Source organism: Peromyscus maniculatus, chromosome 17, assembly GCF_049852395.1.
Source record: "Peromyscus maniculatus bairdii isolate BWxNUB_F1_BW_parent chromosome 17, HU_Pman_BW_mat_3.1, whole genome shotgun sequence".
NCBI classification, from domain to species: Eukaryota; Metazoa; Chordata; class Mammalia; order Rodentia; family Cricetidae; genus Peromyscus; species Peromyscus maniculatus.
In genome coordinates this window covers 64,497,787-64,514,584 of record NC_134868.1, presented here as the reverse complement: position 1 = coordinate 64,514,584, position 16,798 = coordinate 64,497,787, and positions in this window count along the sequence as shown.

Below are 16,798 nucleotides of genomic sequence, written 5' to 3'. Positions count from 1 at the left end.
TAGGCATTCTCCTACTGGAATATTAATGCAGAGGGAAGATATTATATTGGAATGGATATTTTTACCAAATAAAAAATTAAAAACCTATGGGGAAAAAAATCTCTGACTTGATTTGGAAAGGAAAATTGAGACTTTGTCAATTAGCAGGAATAGACCCAGCAGAAAATGTCGTACCTTTAACTAAGGAAGACATTGAAAAATTATGGACAGAAAGTGAACCTTGGCAAAGAGCTTGCAGTAATTTTTTGGGAGAAATTAACAGCAAATATCCCAAAAGCCATAGAATTGATCTTATAAAGAGAGCTGATTGGATCTTGCCTCGAATTGTGCAGGGGGGGAGGGGACCATATCTGGAGTTCGTACATTTTATACAGATGCCAACAAACAAGGAAAGGCAGGTTACAAATCAGAAAATTTAAGTAAAAGTGGTTCAAAGTCCTTATAATTCAGTTCAAAAATCAGAATTGTATGCTATTCTGTTGGTATTGATGGATTTTTCAGAACCTCTCAACATAGTAACTGACTCTCAGTATGCTGAAAGAGTGGTGTTACATATTGAGACTGCAGAATTTATCCCTGATGCTTCAGAATTATCTTCGCTATTTATTCAGTTACAAGATACAATCAGGAAAAGGAGTCATCCTTTATATATAACTCACATTCTATCCATACTGGTCTGCCAGACCCTCTAGCACAAGGCAATGATGAGATTGATAAATTATTGATAGAAAATGTGCTGGAGGCCTCAGAATTTCATAAAAAACATCATGTCAATAGTAAAGGTTTAAAAAAGGATTTTTCCATAACCTGGCAACAAGCCAAAGAAATAGTAAAGAAATGTCCTACTTGTTCCTTCAACAATCAAACACCATTACTAGCAGGATGTAACCCAAAGGGTATTCAGAGGAATGAAATCTTGCAGATGGACGTGTTTCACTTTGCAGAATTTGGGAAATTGAAATATGTATACCACACCATCGATACTTATTCAGGATTTCAATGGGCAACTGCTTTGCTTTACAATTTACAAGATTAATATATATAGATATATATAGATATATACATTTTAAACTTTGTTAAGATATGAATGGTAATATAGAGTACTAACTAATTCTAGAAAAAGGGCATCAATTAGCTGCATATATATGTCTTTGTGTTCGAGTCTCTTATCAGTTTTCTGCAGGAAATCATGGCCAGGCCTAACATCAATTGAAGTCTCCAGGAAGAAGATGGGGCCCCTCAACAACAACAATTCCATGTGGACAATGGTAATATCATTAAGCTGACAAACATCATCTACAGATCAACGTTGAACTACAAGGTGCTCAGAGCAATTTTGAGATGACTAGCTGAGATGATCCAGTCTCAAAGACTACTTGAATAAGGACTTGAGATAAACCCTGAACTTTGACATTATACACAGAATGGATAATAATGAAGGATATAGTAATCTTTCCTAGAACTTGACAATTAACCTAAAATTTTTCTTTCAGGATAAAGATAACTTCGCCCATACCCAGCAGGAAGCAATTTTTTTTTTTTACAACACCATTCAGTTCAACATAATAGCCACAGATTCCCCTGTTCTCCCCCTCTCGCCCCCCTCCCCCTCCCCCCAGCCCACCCCCCATCCCCACCTCCTCCAGATCAAGGTCTCCCCCGAGGACCGGCATCGACCTGGTAGACTCAGTCCAGGCAGGTCCATTCCCCCGCTTCCAGACCGAGCCAAGTGTCCCTGCTTAAGTCCCAGGATTCAAACAGCCAACTCATGCAACGAGCCCAGGACCCAGCACCAACGCACAGCTGCCTCCCAAACAGATCAAGCCAAATGACTGTCTCACCCATTCAGGGGGCCTGATCCAGTTGGGGGCCCCTCAGCCTTTGGTTCATAGATCCTGTGCTTCCAATCATTTGGTTATTTGTCCCTGTGCTTTATCCAACCTTGGCTTCAACAATTCTCGCTCATATAAACCCTCTTCTTTCTCACTAATTAGACTCCCAGTGCTCCACCAGGGGCCCAGCCGTGGATGTCTGCATCCAGATTCCTCAGTCCTTGGATGGGGTTTATGGCACAACTATCAGGGTGTCTGGCCATCCCATCACCAGAGTAGGTCAGTTCCAGCAGTCTTTTGCGGAGTATCTTTGTGGATCTCCATGGGCCTCCCTAGCTCTCTGCTTCCTCCCCTTCTCATGTGGTCTTCATTTACCATGGTCTCCTATTCCTTGTTCTTTTTAAGAATACAACGCCCACATTCCCAAAGAGGTGGTGTGGGGCAGATGGTTTTTTGGTCTTTTTAATGTGTTTTGGGTCTGGGATAATTTTCATTGTTTAGGAAGCTTGGTTACAAGTTGTTGTCAAGGGTTAGGAAAAAGGCTAAGCAAAGGAGATTAGATTTAATGTTCTTGTTTAAGAAAGAAAGAAAGGAAACCCTGTCTCGAAAAACCAAAAAGAGAGAGAGAGAGAGAGAGAGAGAGAGAGAGAGAGAGAGAGAGAGAGAAAGAAAGAAAGAAAGAAAGAAAGAAAGAAAGAAAGAAAGAAAGAAAGAAAGAAAGAAAGAAAAAGAAAGGAAAGAGAAAGACAATTACTAGTTTTAAATACTTTACATTGGATTGGATTGTTTTATATTGTATACAAATTTTAAATTAATATTGTTAGAAAATGCTATATGTATATTTCTAATTGTATTTATACCATTCATTTAACAATGTCATGCAATTTTTTGATCCTTGAATATTATTATTACCAACTATTAGGATATAAAGAAATGAAAGTTAGTAGTTAGACATGACAATAGAACTTGTAGTCATATTAGATATGTTTTTAAAAATGAGCAGATATATTTTAGACAGGTCATCTTCAAACCCTTCAGAGATCTACAGAATATGGCATTTAAAATGTTTTAATAACTTTTAAAAATTTTCTTTTTTGAGACATGTCGGCTTCTAACAGTACCAATGTACTTCAGAGAAAATATGGGCATTGAAGAAACTGTATATGGAGTTAACTTTCATTGTGGCAAAAGTTAGCCACTGGACAACAAAGTATCCTCGAATCAACACGACAAAATGGACAGACAGAACATGAAACAAAGGACTACTGATTCTTGCCAAAACAAGTGTGGTTAATGGCTTTATCAAAAGGTATCTTCTGAGGCCAGGACAATATGGCCCCATCCCTGAAGTGGCCTTCGCAATCTGGAAAAGGTACAGTGCCCTTTTCTTCGATGGCACCTGAACAGGCAGTGGGCCTATGGCTTCTGTTGTGCATTGGGACATCAGCTGAAAGCTCATGCCTCTCAATAGTAGACTGGCATTTAATAGAGGGATGTGGAGAAGAAGGTGATGCTGAGATGAAGCCATATATACACAGCCAAGAAGAATGGACAGCTGAATTCAAAAACTGTCAACAATTTCCAGAATTTAAAAATTTGAATCATGACATGACACTAATGGAATTCAGGTGTTTCTGGTACATGGACTGCTCTCACCCAACGTGAAGTTGAACTGTTGACCTTGTGTACATCCTACTTCACAAATGAGTCTGTCAGATATGCTAAGCCTATAAGCTGAAGATGATGCCCCAACACTGCGGAGAAACCTCAGGTGACTCTCCAGGCAGCTGGCTGTTTCTGTCGACTCACAAATTTTTTGGAAGTTGCTTGCATGCACTTCCTGTTTTTATTTTTGTTAGCTAATATTTTTTCCTTCTTGGGTCTCTGGGGGAGTTGAAGATTAGTTAGTTATAGTTGAAGGTTAGTTAGTTATAATTGAAGATTAACTAGGATAGAAAGTGAATTAGATACATTTTGGACTTACCAAAATAGGATAGATAATGGAATTATTTTCTCTGATTTGTCAAATACAAATAGACTAGACATTGTTTAGGTATTTATTACTTGTATATATTTTATATAGTTATTGTACTTTTGTATATAGTTTTTCTTTTGTTAGTTATAACCTTTTGCTTTTTTTCTTTTTATTAAAATAGAAAAGGGGAAATATGGTGGTATTTTATTTATACTGAAATGTGATTTTAATTGTATGTTAATAAATAAAGTTGCCCCGGGGTCAGAGCTATTAGAACCATAGCAAGAGCGTGGTGGTGGTGGCACATGCCTTTAATTCCAGCACTTGGTAGAAGAGCTAGGTAGATCTCTGTGTGTTCAGGGATACAGCCAGCACTGGAGACACACACCGTTAAGACCTGGAGGGCTGTACATACAGACAGTGACGAGGCAGTCATGTGTTTGGCTTTACATCCAATGAGAAGGCAGAACAGAAAGACTATGTAAAGATATACACACAGGAAGTAGGTCTCTTTCGGAGAAGTAGGAGCATCGCAGGAGGAAGGGTAAGATTTTAGCTCTGAGCTCTGACCTCTTGGCTTTCTCTTTTACATTGGTTCTGTGTTTCTTATTTAATAAGATGGTTTGTTACATCTACATAAAGTTTTTTAAGAAATAACTTTAAATAGATGTTTCCACATTGATCACCAGTAAGTAAGACACCTACTACATGTGTTTATTTTTCTAATGCATTCTAACAAGTTGTTATTAAATAACATAATATATTTTTAAAGAATCCTTGCAATTATAATGAATTAGAATTGTTACTTAAATAGAAACATTTTACATTTTAATATAATATTCCTTGTTAATTCTCTAATGAAATTTTTCAGGGTCCTGATAGTTAGGAGAGCAGTTAAGAAAATTTGCTGTTCTTCCAGAGGAGAATTCAATTTCCAGTATCTTATCTGGTGGCCTACAACCACTATAAATGTATCTATATGGAATCCAACACCATATTGTGGCCTTTGAATGCACATTCACTCAGATTTATAAACACAAACGCCCACACAAACTAACAGCACAGTAAATTATTTTTAAAAGTAGAATGAAGTATGCAATAGAAATATGCTCTGAATATATCTCTCTGTTTTATATTCATGAATTCAACCAACCATAGATGTAAAATATTCAGAAAAAGAAAAGTCTGTTAAAAGGACCATTTCTTATCACTATATTGTAGAAAACACAGTATAACAAATGTTTATACTGTAAGATATATTATAAGTAGCCAAGAGATTAATTAAATTGTATAATGATTATATGCAGACATTGCAAGTTTCATCAGGAGGGGCTTGAACATTCTGAGTTTCTGTTGTTGATACAGGCTGTTCTGAAACCACTCTTACAGGTACCAATGAGTTTCTGATATTCATATGGACTGAAACATGAAACACTAAACCCCAGTCATTTCATATGTATACATGGATAGAATACACATACACAGTCTCTCACACACACATATACACACACACATACACTCTCTCTCTCTCTCACACACACACACACACACACACTCACTCACACACACACATGTTAGGGAAATTAAGGTCCTTCATTCATTCATGCCATAGTTTTCTTTTAAATATCTATCGTGTTATATAAGTTCTTTCTTGTTATATTAAACTCTTTCACTAGCTAGACTGAAGAATTAAATTCACTTCAACTCTAAAAAGTAATTTTTGGAGTCTGGGAGCTAGAAAGATGGGTCAACAGAGCCCTGGGAATTCTTAGAGAAGACCCAGGTTCAACTCTCAGCACCCACAGAGTGGTTCACAGTAGCCAGCAACTCTTTTAGAGAAATACGTGACCTCTTTTGATCTCTAGAGGGACCAGGCACATATGTGGCACAAAGTCATAGCAATCAGGCAAAACATTCATACACTAAAAATAAAATAATGATATAATTTTCAAAAAGAGTAAAATTTAGGAGTTGTGTTCAATAGTTTTTCATGGTCATTTTCTAATACAAAATCATTTGATACCATAAAATCCTAAAAATATGCATTTCATTATAATTTAAATTTCATAAGATCTACATTCAATATTAAATTTCATAAGTAATAAACTCTATTGTAAGCATTTCCCAAGATATATAAACAATGAATGTTAGGGCAAACATTAGATGTTAGTCCTCAATCATATCTTAAAATGTGTTTGAATATTTACCAACAATTCCAGAAAGAGGAGGAAGGACTATAATGCACTGTGTATACTCAGGGAATACTTGAACTCTTAGACTCTCAGATTTAAATTACGTAGAAAAAAACACAGACCTCCTGAATTTGTATGAGTATGTTTTCAGATGTAAAACACTATTCTACCTCTTTGCTGTGCCATAAGATAGTACTATAATTTGGTGGGCACAAGACAAAAATCCAATAAATGTACTGAGAAGAGCCCTCTATCTCAGAGGATCTCTGACATAAACTTTTGACAGTTAATATTGAGGCCCTTTGAAAATAAGAAAGCATTTCACTGGGTTTGTGTATGTATTTTAAATTTCTGTGCAAGCATGGAAGGGTCAAAATATAGAAGGTATCTCTAAAAACAGAAGATTGAGTCCATTTTATGCAATACAAGAAATAGTTAGGAACCATGTTATCATCAGGCTTTAGAAGTGTTTTCAGAAACTTAGGCCTGGAAAGTCTTGTGTGTGTGTATTTTATACAAAAATAATTTATGGATCAGTCTACATTTATCTCTGTGTTCTAGTTATTTAATCAGAAGTGAATGAGTTCAGTTTTTCTGGAGAGTGGACATGGTTTATCTAACTAGTTGTCTGGTGTTTGTTCTGAAGGTATTTGAGCCAAGCTGTTTTATTTAAGCATTGTGACCTTTGAATGGAGACACTTATGCCTGTCCCTTTGAGTGTGAGCCTACCGAAACAATATTCAAAGATTTGGAATTCTTCCAGGAATCTCATCTGGGGAAAGGAAAACCTGCAGTTCTGGTGCCAGCAGAGACAGCACTTGATCCTGAGAAGAAATCTCACACCATGTTGACAATTTGACAGACTTCCTGGAAGCACAGACTGGAGAGGGTGGGACTACACCTTCATCAAGCCTGCTTACTTTCCTATATTTCTTGCATCTATTTAAGCTCAAACACCAACACCGTGCGAACACCCATGAAGATGAACTTGGGTATTAGTGTGCCTCATTATTTTTCTTCCTCCCAATAGCAACATTGAATAAATCATGTGTCCCTTTGGTTGATATATTATGGAGGGTAGAAGAGAGTAGTCAGTTAAGGCTACCAAAGTCTAGGATTTAACATCTAAAACTTTAAAAATAAAATGAGAATTGAGTAAGGAGACAACATGAGATCATTGACTAGAAATTATTATGATGTTTAATGTCTTGAAAACATATATAATCTTATTTGGAAATGTTAATCTTTGAATGTGTACTAGGACAAATTTTAACCCTATAACTTGTTAGTAGATGGCAATACAAACTTTTTAAGTACCACTTGTATAAGATTCATTGTAGTGAAGTTAAGGTTTATGTAACAACACAATGATATTAGTGATAAGAATACAGCAGCAACTCAAGAACATGAGTTCTTGATTCACATGTTCCGGAGCACAGAACTGACAACTACAGCAAACACAGGGGCAGTTTATTAGTAAAAGGAAGACTTGGAAGGAAGGAAGGAGAACAGAGCAAAGAGAAAGTTCAGTAACTTAAGTGGCTAAGTTAAACAAAAGATGGGGACTTTTACGACACAAGACAGTTTTCTTGGTGACTGCACATAACATGTTGTACTCCATATACTCTGTATTACTCTTCTCCTTGCTCTAACAAAATACCTAGAGAAGGTAACTTCAGGAAGGAGGGGTTTGTTTTGACTCAAAGTTCAGTAGAATATGGCAGGGAAGTCAAGGCTGTAGGTGCTTGAGAGTGTGATCACATTGTAAGCACATGCTGTATGAGGTCAGCTGTCACCAGTCAGGAGACAGCAAAGAATGGTGCCCTCAAGTTATGCAGTCCAGAACCCTAGGCTAGAAAATGGTGCAGCCCGCATTTAGGACAGGTCTTCCCATCTCAGTTAACTTCACCAAGGCACTTCAACACAGTGTACCCAGTGACTTATCTCTTTGGTGGTTCCAGGTCCCTTTAAAATGGCAAAAAATATTAACCATGACAAATCCAGTCTTCTCTAAATGCTATATATAGTTAGTTTTGCACACACAATCATGCATCATTATCTCATTAGCACTTTAAATCTTTATCTGTGGGTGTATGTTTTAGGATTACAATGAGTTATGAAGCATCTTCAGATATTCTGAGGTTTACTAGTTGTTGGGTTTACTTGGAATGATGAGATGTTTTCCTGCCTTTCTCTCTATCAACTGGTTTCCCTAAGTTGTTAAATTTGAAGACTTTGTGTAAGACTCTCCTAGAGAACTCTCCACCTATTCTCCTGCATCAACAAAATATAAAGTAAAATTATTAATCAGCATCTTCATTTCTCCAAGGGTTGTACCTAATAAGCCCCTTGATTTAAATGATGATAACTGTCCAGCTACATAAATCATTCAGTGAATATAAACAGAGCTACCTTGTAGCTTAAAATACACATATTTTACATATATATATATATATATATATATATATATATATATATATATATTTGCCAAACCTCATCCCAGAATTGAGATGACATGTAGACGCTCTCATTATCATCAAATATCAAAACTGGGCTGGAGAAATAGCTTATCAGTTAAGAACATGTACTTCTCTCAAAAAGGACCTATGTTCTGTTCCTACATAAGGCAGCACACACTCTCCTGTAACTCCAGTTCCAGAGAAACCAATATCCTATTCTGGCCTCTATGATTACTTACAACAAAATGCACAAATCACCTACACAGACAGAAAGATAGACAGACAGACACTCACATTTATAAATTAAAATAACAAAAATATTTAAAAATAAATACATACATTCCAAAATTTCTGAAATAACATTTAAATAATACAAAAATCTATATTGATAAATAGTTAATTACAAAGTTGTTAATAGAATCATCCTTACTTCATGGAAGTGTTTTTTGTCAAAGCTAACTGAAAGGTGAAAGAGAATAACATTGTGACATATAAATAATATAGAAAATTATATTTTACTTTCTCCATAAAAATGTTTTTCTTTCCTGTACTTCCTTCATAGTTTATCTGACATTTATCCAGATTAGATATTTCTTCTGTATTTTTGTTCATCAACAATTCTACCTGGCATTCAGTACATCAAATACAATCGGATAGAAACCTTTGGGACAATTTATCAGAGGACAGAGCCTCCTGTGTAGAATGTCTTTCTTATAAGAATACACAGCTAGGACATGATTATCCCACACCATGCCAGTACACAATAAGGAGACTATTTAACAACTAGAAGGTGTGCACTAGATATTAGCCAACACCTTGACCTAAGACTCCTTTGCATCTATGGGAAATTATCAGCTGTTTAAGGATCTAGTCACTAATATTCTGTTATAACAGCATACATGTATGATATGAAGATTATATTAAATGTTGTCACTGCAGAGATCACCTTTAGAAGGGATGGACATAGGACTGAACCCAGGCTATAAAGCAGTGTCACAGACCATCTTGGGTGTGCCTGTGAAGGAGCTCAGGAAGGAAAATGACCTCCCAAATTGACCACACGTTCTGTGCAAACAGCCATGCCCTATGCCCTCTGTGTCTGCGTGACTATGAAACACTGTAGACTGAGCATCTGGTACATAGCAGAATAATAGTCCCATAGGTTTTTTTTTTTTTTCATCTAATCATGAGGAAATTGAACATATCCACCAGTGTTCTAGTTTCATGCCTGCTGTTGTGATAAAATACCTTGACAAAAATAACTTAGGGAGAAGAATCTTACTTTAGATTCCCTGTTCAGGTTACATGACTGAAGGGACATAAAGAAAGGAACTTAAAACAGTCATATCTCATCTGAGGTCAAAAGCAGAAAGAAAATAAATGCATCCTTGCTTGCCTACCTTTCTCAGCTGCCTTTCTTTACATTCGCACAGTTCAGGGTCCAGCCCATTAAATACCACAGTATTCAATGGAGGGACTGAGTTTATTAACAATAAAGGCAATGCTCTATAGACATTCCCTTAAGTCAATCGGATCTAGATGACTCTTCAACTGAGGATTCTTTGTGTGTCATGTTGACAGTTGAAGCTAAGAAGTACAACCAATAAACAAAAATGCATATTTTTGCTCCCTTAAATCTTTGTCTAATGTTGGCTGCCTCAGACCTCTGCCTCTCATGTGCGGGCTTCATCGTAGCACAATCTTCCTATCTTGTCAGAAGATTTTAAGAACCAGCTCTATGCCCTTTCTGTATAATGGATAGACTGGAGAGGAAGGAATGTGATGTGCAGAGGGAACTGTGTGTCCTACTCACCAGTGTGGATGCTATAGCTTACCCCAGCTTAGGAAAGTGAATGTACACACTTGCTCACTTTGTATCAAACCCAGGTAGTATTGGCTGCGATGTGGGAGCGTGACACGGATTAGAAGGAACACATCTCTCCATTTGTGTGCCCATTTTATGGAGAACCCAAATTTTGTCCGTATGTTTAAATGGAATGCATTCCACACTAGATACCCTGACACTAAGATTTCCCTGGCATTCACAGAGTAACCATGACTTATGTTTGAAGTTGGACTTCTTATCTGTAGGCCAAGGATTTGGATAATATTGGTAACCTGAATTGTGGTTCAAAATGCCAGTGACCAAGTAAAAAGAGTAAGCCAAACATTGTATGTGTCAAAAATAGTTCGTTAACTAATAAACCAAAAATTGTATTTTTGAATAATTTTAATATATTTAAGATTATTTCCATAAAGTTATCAACTTTATAGAAATGACGATATACTGAGAGAGATAACAAGTGTGCCCTGACATCTAGAATGCAGCCTTTCCTACATACGGGGCTAGTAAGAAAGCCCAATGGTTAAAAGTACTTCTTGTACAAACACAAGAATCTGAATTTGAATATTAAGCATGACTACATAATAACTACTTAGTCTGTAAAGTTCCAGTTCTAAAGGCATGGAAGGTATAGGTCTTGGCTCTTCCCAGATAATGTATAATAATTTTGGAAGATAATTTTTCTTCCATATTTTCTTGAAGGGATACCAAAGATGGTCTTAGAGTCATTTTATAACTTAGCTTGGTCAAACATGGCCACATGCAATCCTGTAACAATGGTGCTGTAGTGGCTGAGATGGGAGTGCACCAGGATGTCCTGGACATCAGAATAATGCCATGATCAAAAAGACTTCTTTCAGTTGAGTAAGGTGAAGAATGACAAAGTAGACTACATTGCATTCTACTCTGGGCTCTGCATTTCTGACTATGTGCACTTGAACAAATAGGTTCTTACAACACATGAATATGCTTTATTCTACCACCATACACATTCAAAAGAATGAAACTGAAAAAATTCCATATACTAGAACAATGACATCCTTTGAAATCCAGAAAACAATGGTGACAGCTGTCTATAACACACATTTGGGACAATGAATCTTCCAGGCATCTATGGAATAATAACTTAAGAAGGGGAAAATCAAAGGAGGATATTTCTTGCCTTCTTTAAAAGAATTTAATCACCCCGGGCGGTGGTGGCGCACGCCTTTAATCCCAGCACTCGGGAGGCAGAGGCAGGCGAATCTCTGTGAGTTCGAGGCCAGCCTGGACTACAGAGTGAGTTCCAGGGAAGGCGCAAAGCTACACAGAGAAACCCTGTCTTGAAAAAATCAAAAACAAAACCAAAAAAAAAAAAAAAAAGAATTTAATCACAACAATATGTTTGTAAGTTCTTAATTCAAATGTCCTGCCTTACCAGTCCACGCAGGTAATTGCTCAGAATTAGTCTTGGCATGCAATCTCTATAGAGTAAATAGAAGAGGGAAATTAATGTATATCATACAAGCTATTTCCCTGAGTTTTGAATTCTACTTTTGTCATTTAACATTTTGGCCTTTGAGTTTGTTTACTTACCACGACGTAATGTGTATATGTTTGTGCAGAACACTTCAGGATAAATTATCCAAGATTGGCTTGGACTTATTTTAAAGTCAAGTTAGATGCATGTGCAGTTTTTATGCATGGAAAAGAAACACAGAGTCCCCTTCTGGCCCCATTCTCCAAAGAAGATAAAGGTTTTGTAGGTAAGGTTAAGATGAGCTCTTAGCTGTGTGTATGTTGACTTTCCACTCTTTATTTAGAACATTCTTTCAATACTCTTTGTACTTACACTTGAAAGTAATGAGTAATTTCATTCACTTTACAAGTTGATCTTGCCCAGAGTGCTTTTAGCAAGCACCGACTTTAGAAGTAGACTTGATTGAATGGATATAGAGGCAAGAGACACACAGCGGTCAGGGAAAAGCTTTCTGAAAAGGGGTCTAGACTTTCTATTTGATGTTTGTTTGAACAACCCATTCACTTTAGTCTATATAAAAAAAAATCTGTAAATTAAGCCACGAAAAGCATTTAACTAATAAAACCTCATCAATGGGTTTTTGTTGCTGGTTAATTTATGAGATCAAATCAACTTTAAAGAATGAGATAGTCAATTAGAAAAGATGAAATATCAAATTTATGATCTCAGTAAATCTCTTGAAATCACAGTTGTATTTTCTATGCCAGCTTTCTTAAATTTGAACAATCTCTTCTCAACCAACATTTATTCTGGTATGCTTAATACTTTTCTTTCTCCTTTTTTTCTTCTCTTTTTTTCTGTTTTTTTTCTCTCCCTCAGTCACAAACATATTTATCTCCTTTGATTTCCTTTTGAAGGAATAGTAAGTGACACTATTTTCCTTGATCTTAGAGACCTAAATGTTGTAAACAGTGCTGTGGAAGAGAGCATCCTATCACTGTGACAGCTACTGTTCAAGGGTTAAGTATTACCATTTTCCACCCCATTTCCTTCTTCACCCAGCAAGTTAATTCATTTAAGGCCTTGGCAGGCCATAGACAAGTGACTCTTCTTGGAAGGTCCATTAACACAGAACAGTGGTCTAAGTCAGACATTGTACAGAGATCACACTGAAGTAATTTTATGACTCCAGAAGTTGTGGTTTGATTTCTGTCCCTAAGACTTTATATCCATGGGGCAGGTTACAGAACCATTCAGGTCTCAGCTGAGAACTCATTCATTGCCGTTAGTAGGAACCAGGATCAGGAACTGCAAAACAGGGGCATTGACATTTGGCAAACTCGCCTCTCACTCTTGATTCCGTCACATAAATGGTCTGTTATTGTGAGCAAGAACACAGTATCACAGGTCCCATCCTCTGTTATGTATGAAATGGAGGGGAATTTATAATATGTTCAACAATATGGCAATAAACTGTGATCATCAATCAACATTGTATTTTCAGTTGACTACTACTTTCTGAGTATGGAAATGCCTTCATATACCTAAGCTCTGCTTCCCTGTAAAGTAGAATCACCATACTAACTTCATGAATTATGGTGTATATTTGCGAAGAGCAAATGACAACTCTCCTGAAGTGGTATTTTCTAAGCCTCAGGAGTAGTTTCACAAATTTGTAAATGCCAAAAAATATTACACATTTGCAAATATTATAAAATAAAATGTTCCTATGCAAGCCTGTGGATAGTGAGTTTGATACAGTAACAAATTACATTGAGCTATTAGAAGCACATAAATAGAATAATGGCAACTTAAATACAAATCCCAGCTCTGTCATTTGCTTGCTTCAAATACCTGAGAAAAACAGGCATCCCTGTCATCTCTCACTCTTCTCATCTTGAAGTAGGAAAATATCATTTTCTCATAAACAATCTTTAAGGATAAATGACAGTCTGTATAAGAAGACAGCAGGCAGGCTTGACACAGTTGTAAGAGCAGAAATAATACTACCCACATTTGCTGAACAGATCCCAGACACTACATTAATCATTTTGCATGATTTAAGTACTTTAGTCTTTGGCAAATCATGACTACTGCCTGTGATCGCAATAGAAAGAAACTCAGACACAGAGATATATTATCTTGTCTAAGACCATAGAACAAGTGAGAAATGTGTTATAATAATTGAGCCAAAAATCTAAGTATTTCTGTAACAACCCCAACCCATGACTATTAACACCTTGTGAAAGTAAAGCAGACCCTGGCATGTCCAAAACATCATGGAAAGAACTCATCATTGTTAATTTCCTTCTTTACTCAGATCTGTGGAAACCAACTCTTTATTATCCTCAGGTAGACACAGTGGTCTACCTGAGGATAATGGTCACTAATTAATATTTATTTTGTTAGATTTTTATATTCATTGGTTATAGTAGGTTTTTTTTCACTCCTTGGATATTTAAATTCTTTGCAAAATTTTACTAATTATTATAATGTTCATCATATTTCAAATAATGAGAGTGAAATTCAAAGAGGTCACAACACTCTATATTTATGTAACATGGACTATTGAGAAAGTATGAATAAAATCCAGTGTCTTGGAATAAATATAGCATTTTCTCAATTACAAAAGTTTCTTCGTTTGGAAGATCTCATCCATCATGAACTCTAGAATGTTCAGGAAGATAACAACTCATCAAGCAATTATATCATAGTGTCTAAAAGATGAAAATAATTCAGATTTGTCTATTGATTCATTCTTTATATCTATTCATGCATATTGAGGGTCATACATACATACATTCATACTCATTAGGAGGCCAAATAACCTCAGAAGTTGTTTTGTACACCCTTATTTTATTTTTATTAATTATTTTCCTTTTGAGATTGTAATATATCAATTTCTCCTTTCCTTTCCTTCCACCAAACTCTCCCATATACCCCTCCTTGTTCTCTTTTAAATGCATGGTCTCTTTTTTTCATTAATTGTTGTTAAATATATGTTGTGTATGATATATATATATATATATGTATGTATGTATATGGTTTATATGTATATTCCTAATTACAGAAATACAACCTGTTTAATGTTACTTGTATGTATATTTTCAGGAAGTCCAGTCCTAAGAGATACATATGCAAAACAACTTTGGCACTTAAGGCTAAGGACTATTGCAGAAGACTGAGGGAAGAGGGGACTGGACCTGCCTCAGCTGAGTCTACCAGACTGGGCTGACTCCCCAGAGGAGACCTTGTCTTGGAGGAGGTGGAAATGGAGGGTGGACTTGGGAGGAGGGCTGGGGGTGGGAAGAAGGAGGGTGGGGGAATCTGTAGCTGATATGTGAAATTAAGTTAGTTATAATATATATATTTAAAATCAGAAGATCAGGGAGTTGGCTATTGATATTGTGTCTCCTACGAATTTCATAGCCAACGTGAGTGCCCAAGCATGAGCTGAACAAGGACAACAGCAAAAGACATGCTAATGCAGACCCTGGAAAAGCCCATGTGCGCTCAACCTTAAACAAAGAACTACCGGCCACTAAGGAATGCTTACAGTGGGAGAAATAGTCTTCCCCAGGGAAAAGCACAGCGTTTGATTAACCTGTACATCTTGTGTTTTGTGACAGACTCTTTCACTGGCCTGGAGCTTGTCAAGGCGGCAACCCTAGCTAGTCAAGTGAGCACCCTGTAAATGCCTGTGTCCTCCACAGCACTGAGAGTACAAGCAAAAATCGCCATGCGATGCTCTCTTTACTTGGGTACTGAGAATCAAACTCGAGGTTTGATGCTTGAAAAGCATGTACTTTACCTACTGAGCAATGTCTTCTGCACCAGTATTGGTGCTTACATAAAGAATCACAGAGCTATGCAACCCTCTGAATCTCTGAAGAGATGATGTTGTCTTATTTGTGCTGTGCCACAGAATTTGTGAAAAAGGATAATAACTTTATAATAGAGAAGAACTGACTTCTCATGGTTTGGGGGCTGAGAAAACTTTCCATTGTGTCCTCACAATAGCAGAAGATCAAAGGACAGCAACCTCCCTCCCTCAGCTCCTTTGCAAGTGCAGCCATTCCATTTACCAGTTTTTAAGAAAACACACTGAAATCATAGAACACACGAAGTTTTAACACATCCACACTTTCCAATATACTTAGTAAGAAGCCAACTGAATGAATTTCTAGATTCTCTGCTACACACTATAGAATAGATTTTGTCTTTACCTTGTAGTTCAGCTAGGTAAATGTCACAACATAAATTACAGAAAGCTAAAGGACAGGAGCATTTGTAGATAAAATGAAATGGACCAGGAAAACGAGATGAGAAAGAAATAACCTAAGGGGAAGAAATTGAAGGGAAACAGAAAATAGCTCCCTGAAAATAAGCAGGGAAATGAGCTTCTGGAAGGGTGAGTCAAAGGTATCAAAAGTCTTGACAGAGGTTGTATAAAGTAGTATCACATAGCTTCAGTGGTATGGGAAGCTGTCAGCAGTTATCTTGAGTAGAGACTGCTTCGGTGTAGTGATGAAAATTTAGGTCACACTCAAATTAATCACAATGAGTGGAAGAAACAAAATCAAAACACCCATGGAGGCCAATGTTTCAGAATTGTGTTTCAATTTGGTTAGTGGGTACAACATCAAAAAGATACAGCAGCTGCTGGAGGAGAAGTCCTTGCAGGACTACTTGCTTCTTTGTAGAGGTTAGCAGGTATTGGCTTCATATTTAGAGAATGAGATTTAAGACATCGCATTTCACTACTATTGTTCTAGTGATTGATCTTCTAATCTTTGAACATGCTATTTCCTGAACAGTACCATTGTTTACTGGTTCAAGAAATCAGGACTGAGAAGTCCATATTTTCAGGAATCTCTTCGGGTGACACATGGGTATAGTGTAAGTCAAGTTGTTATTGATATCATGCAAAAAAATAACTTATGCACTCAAAACTCACATTCTAATACTGAACTGTACAGTGTAAATATCCAAATAATTTACACTAAAGCTTTCATACACACTGCCCTTTGAGTGGAGA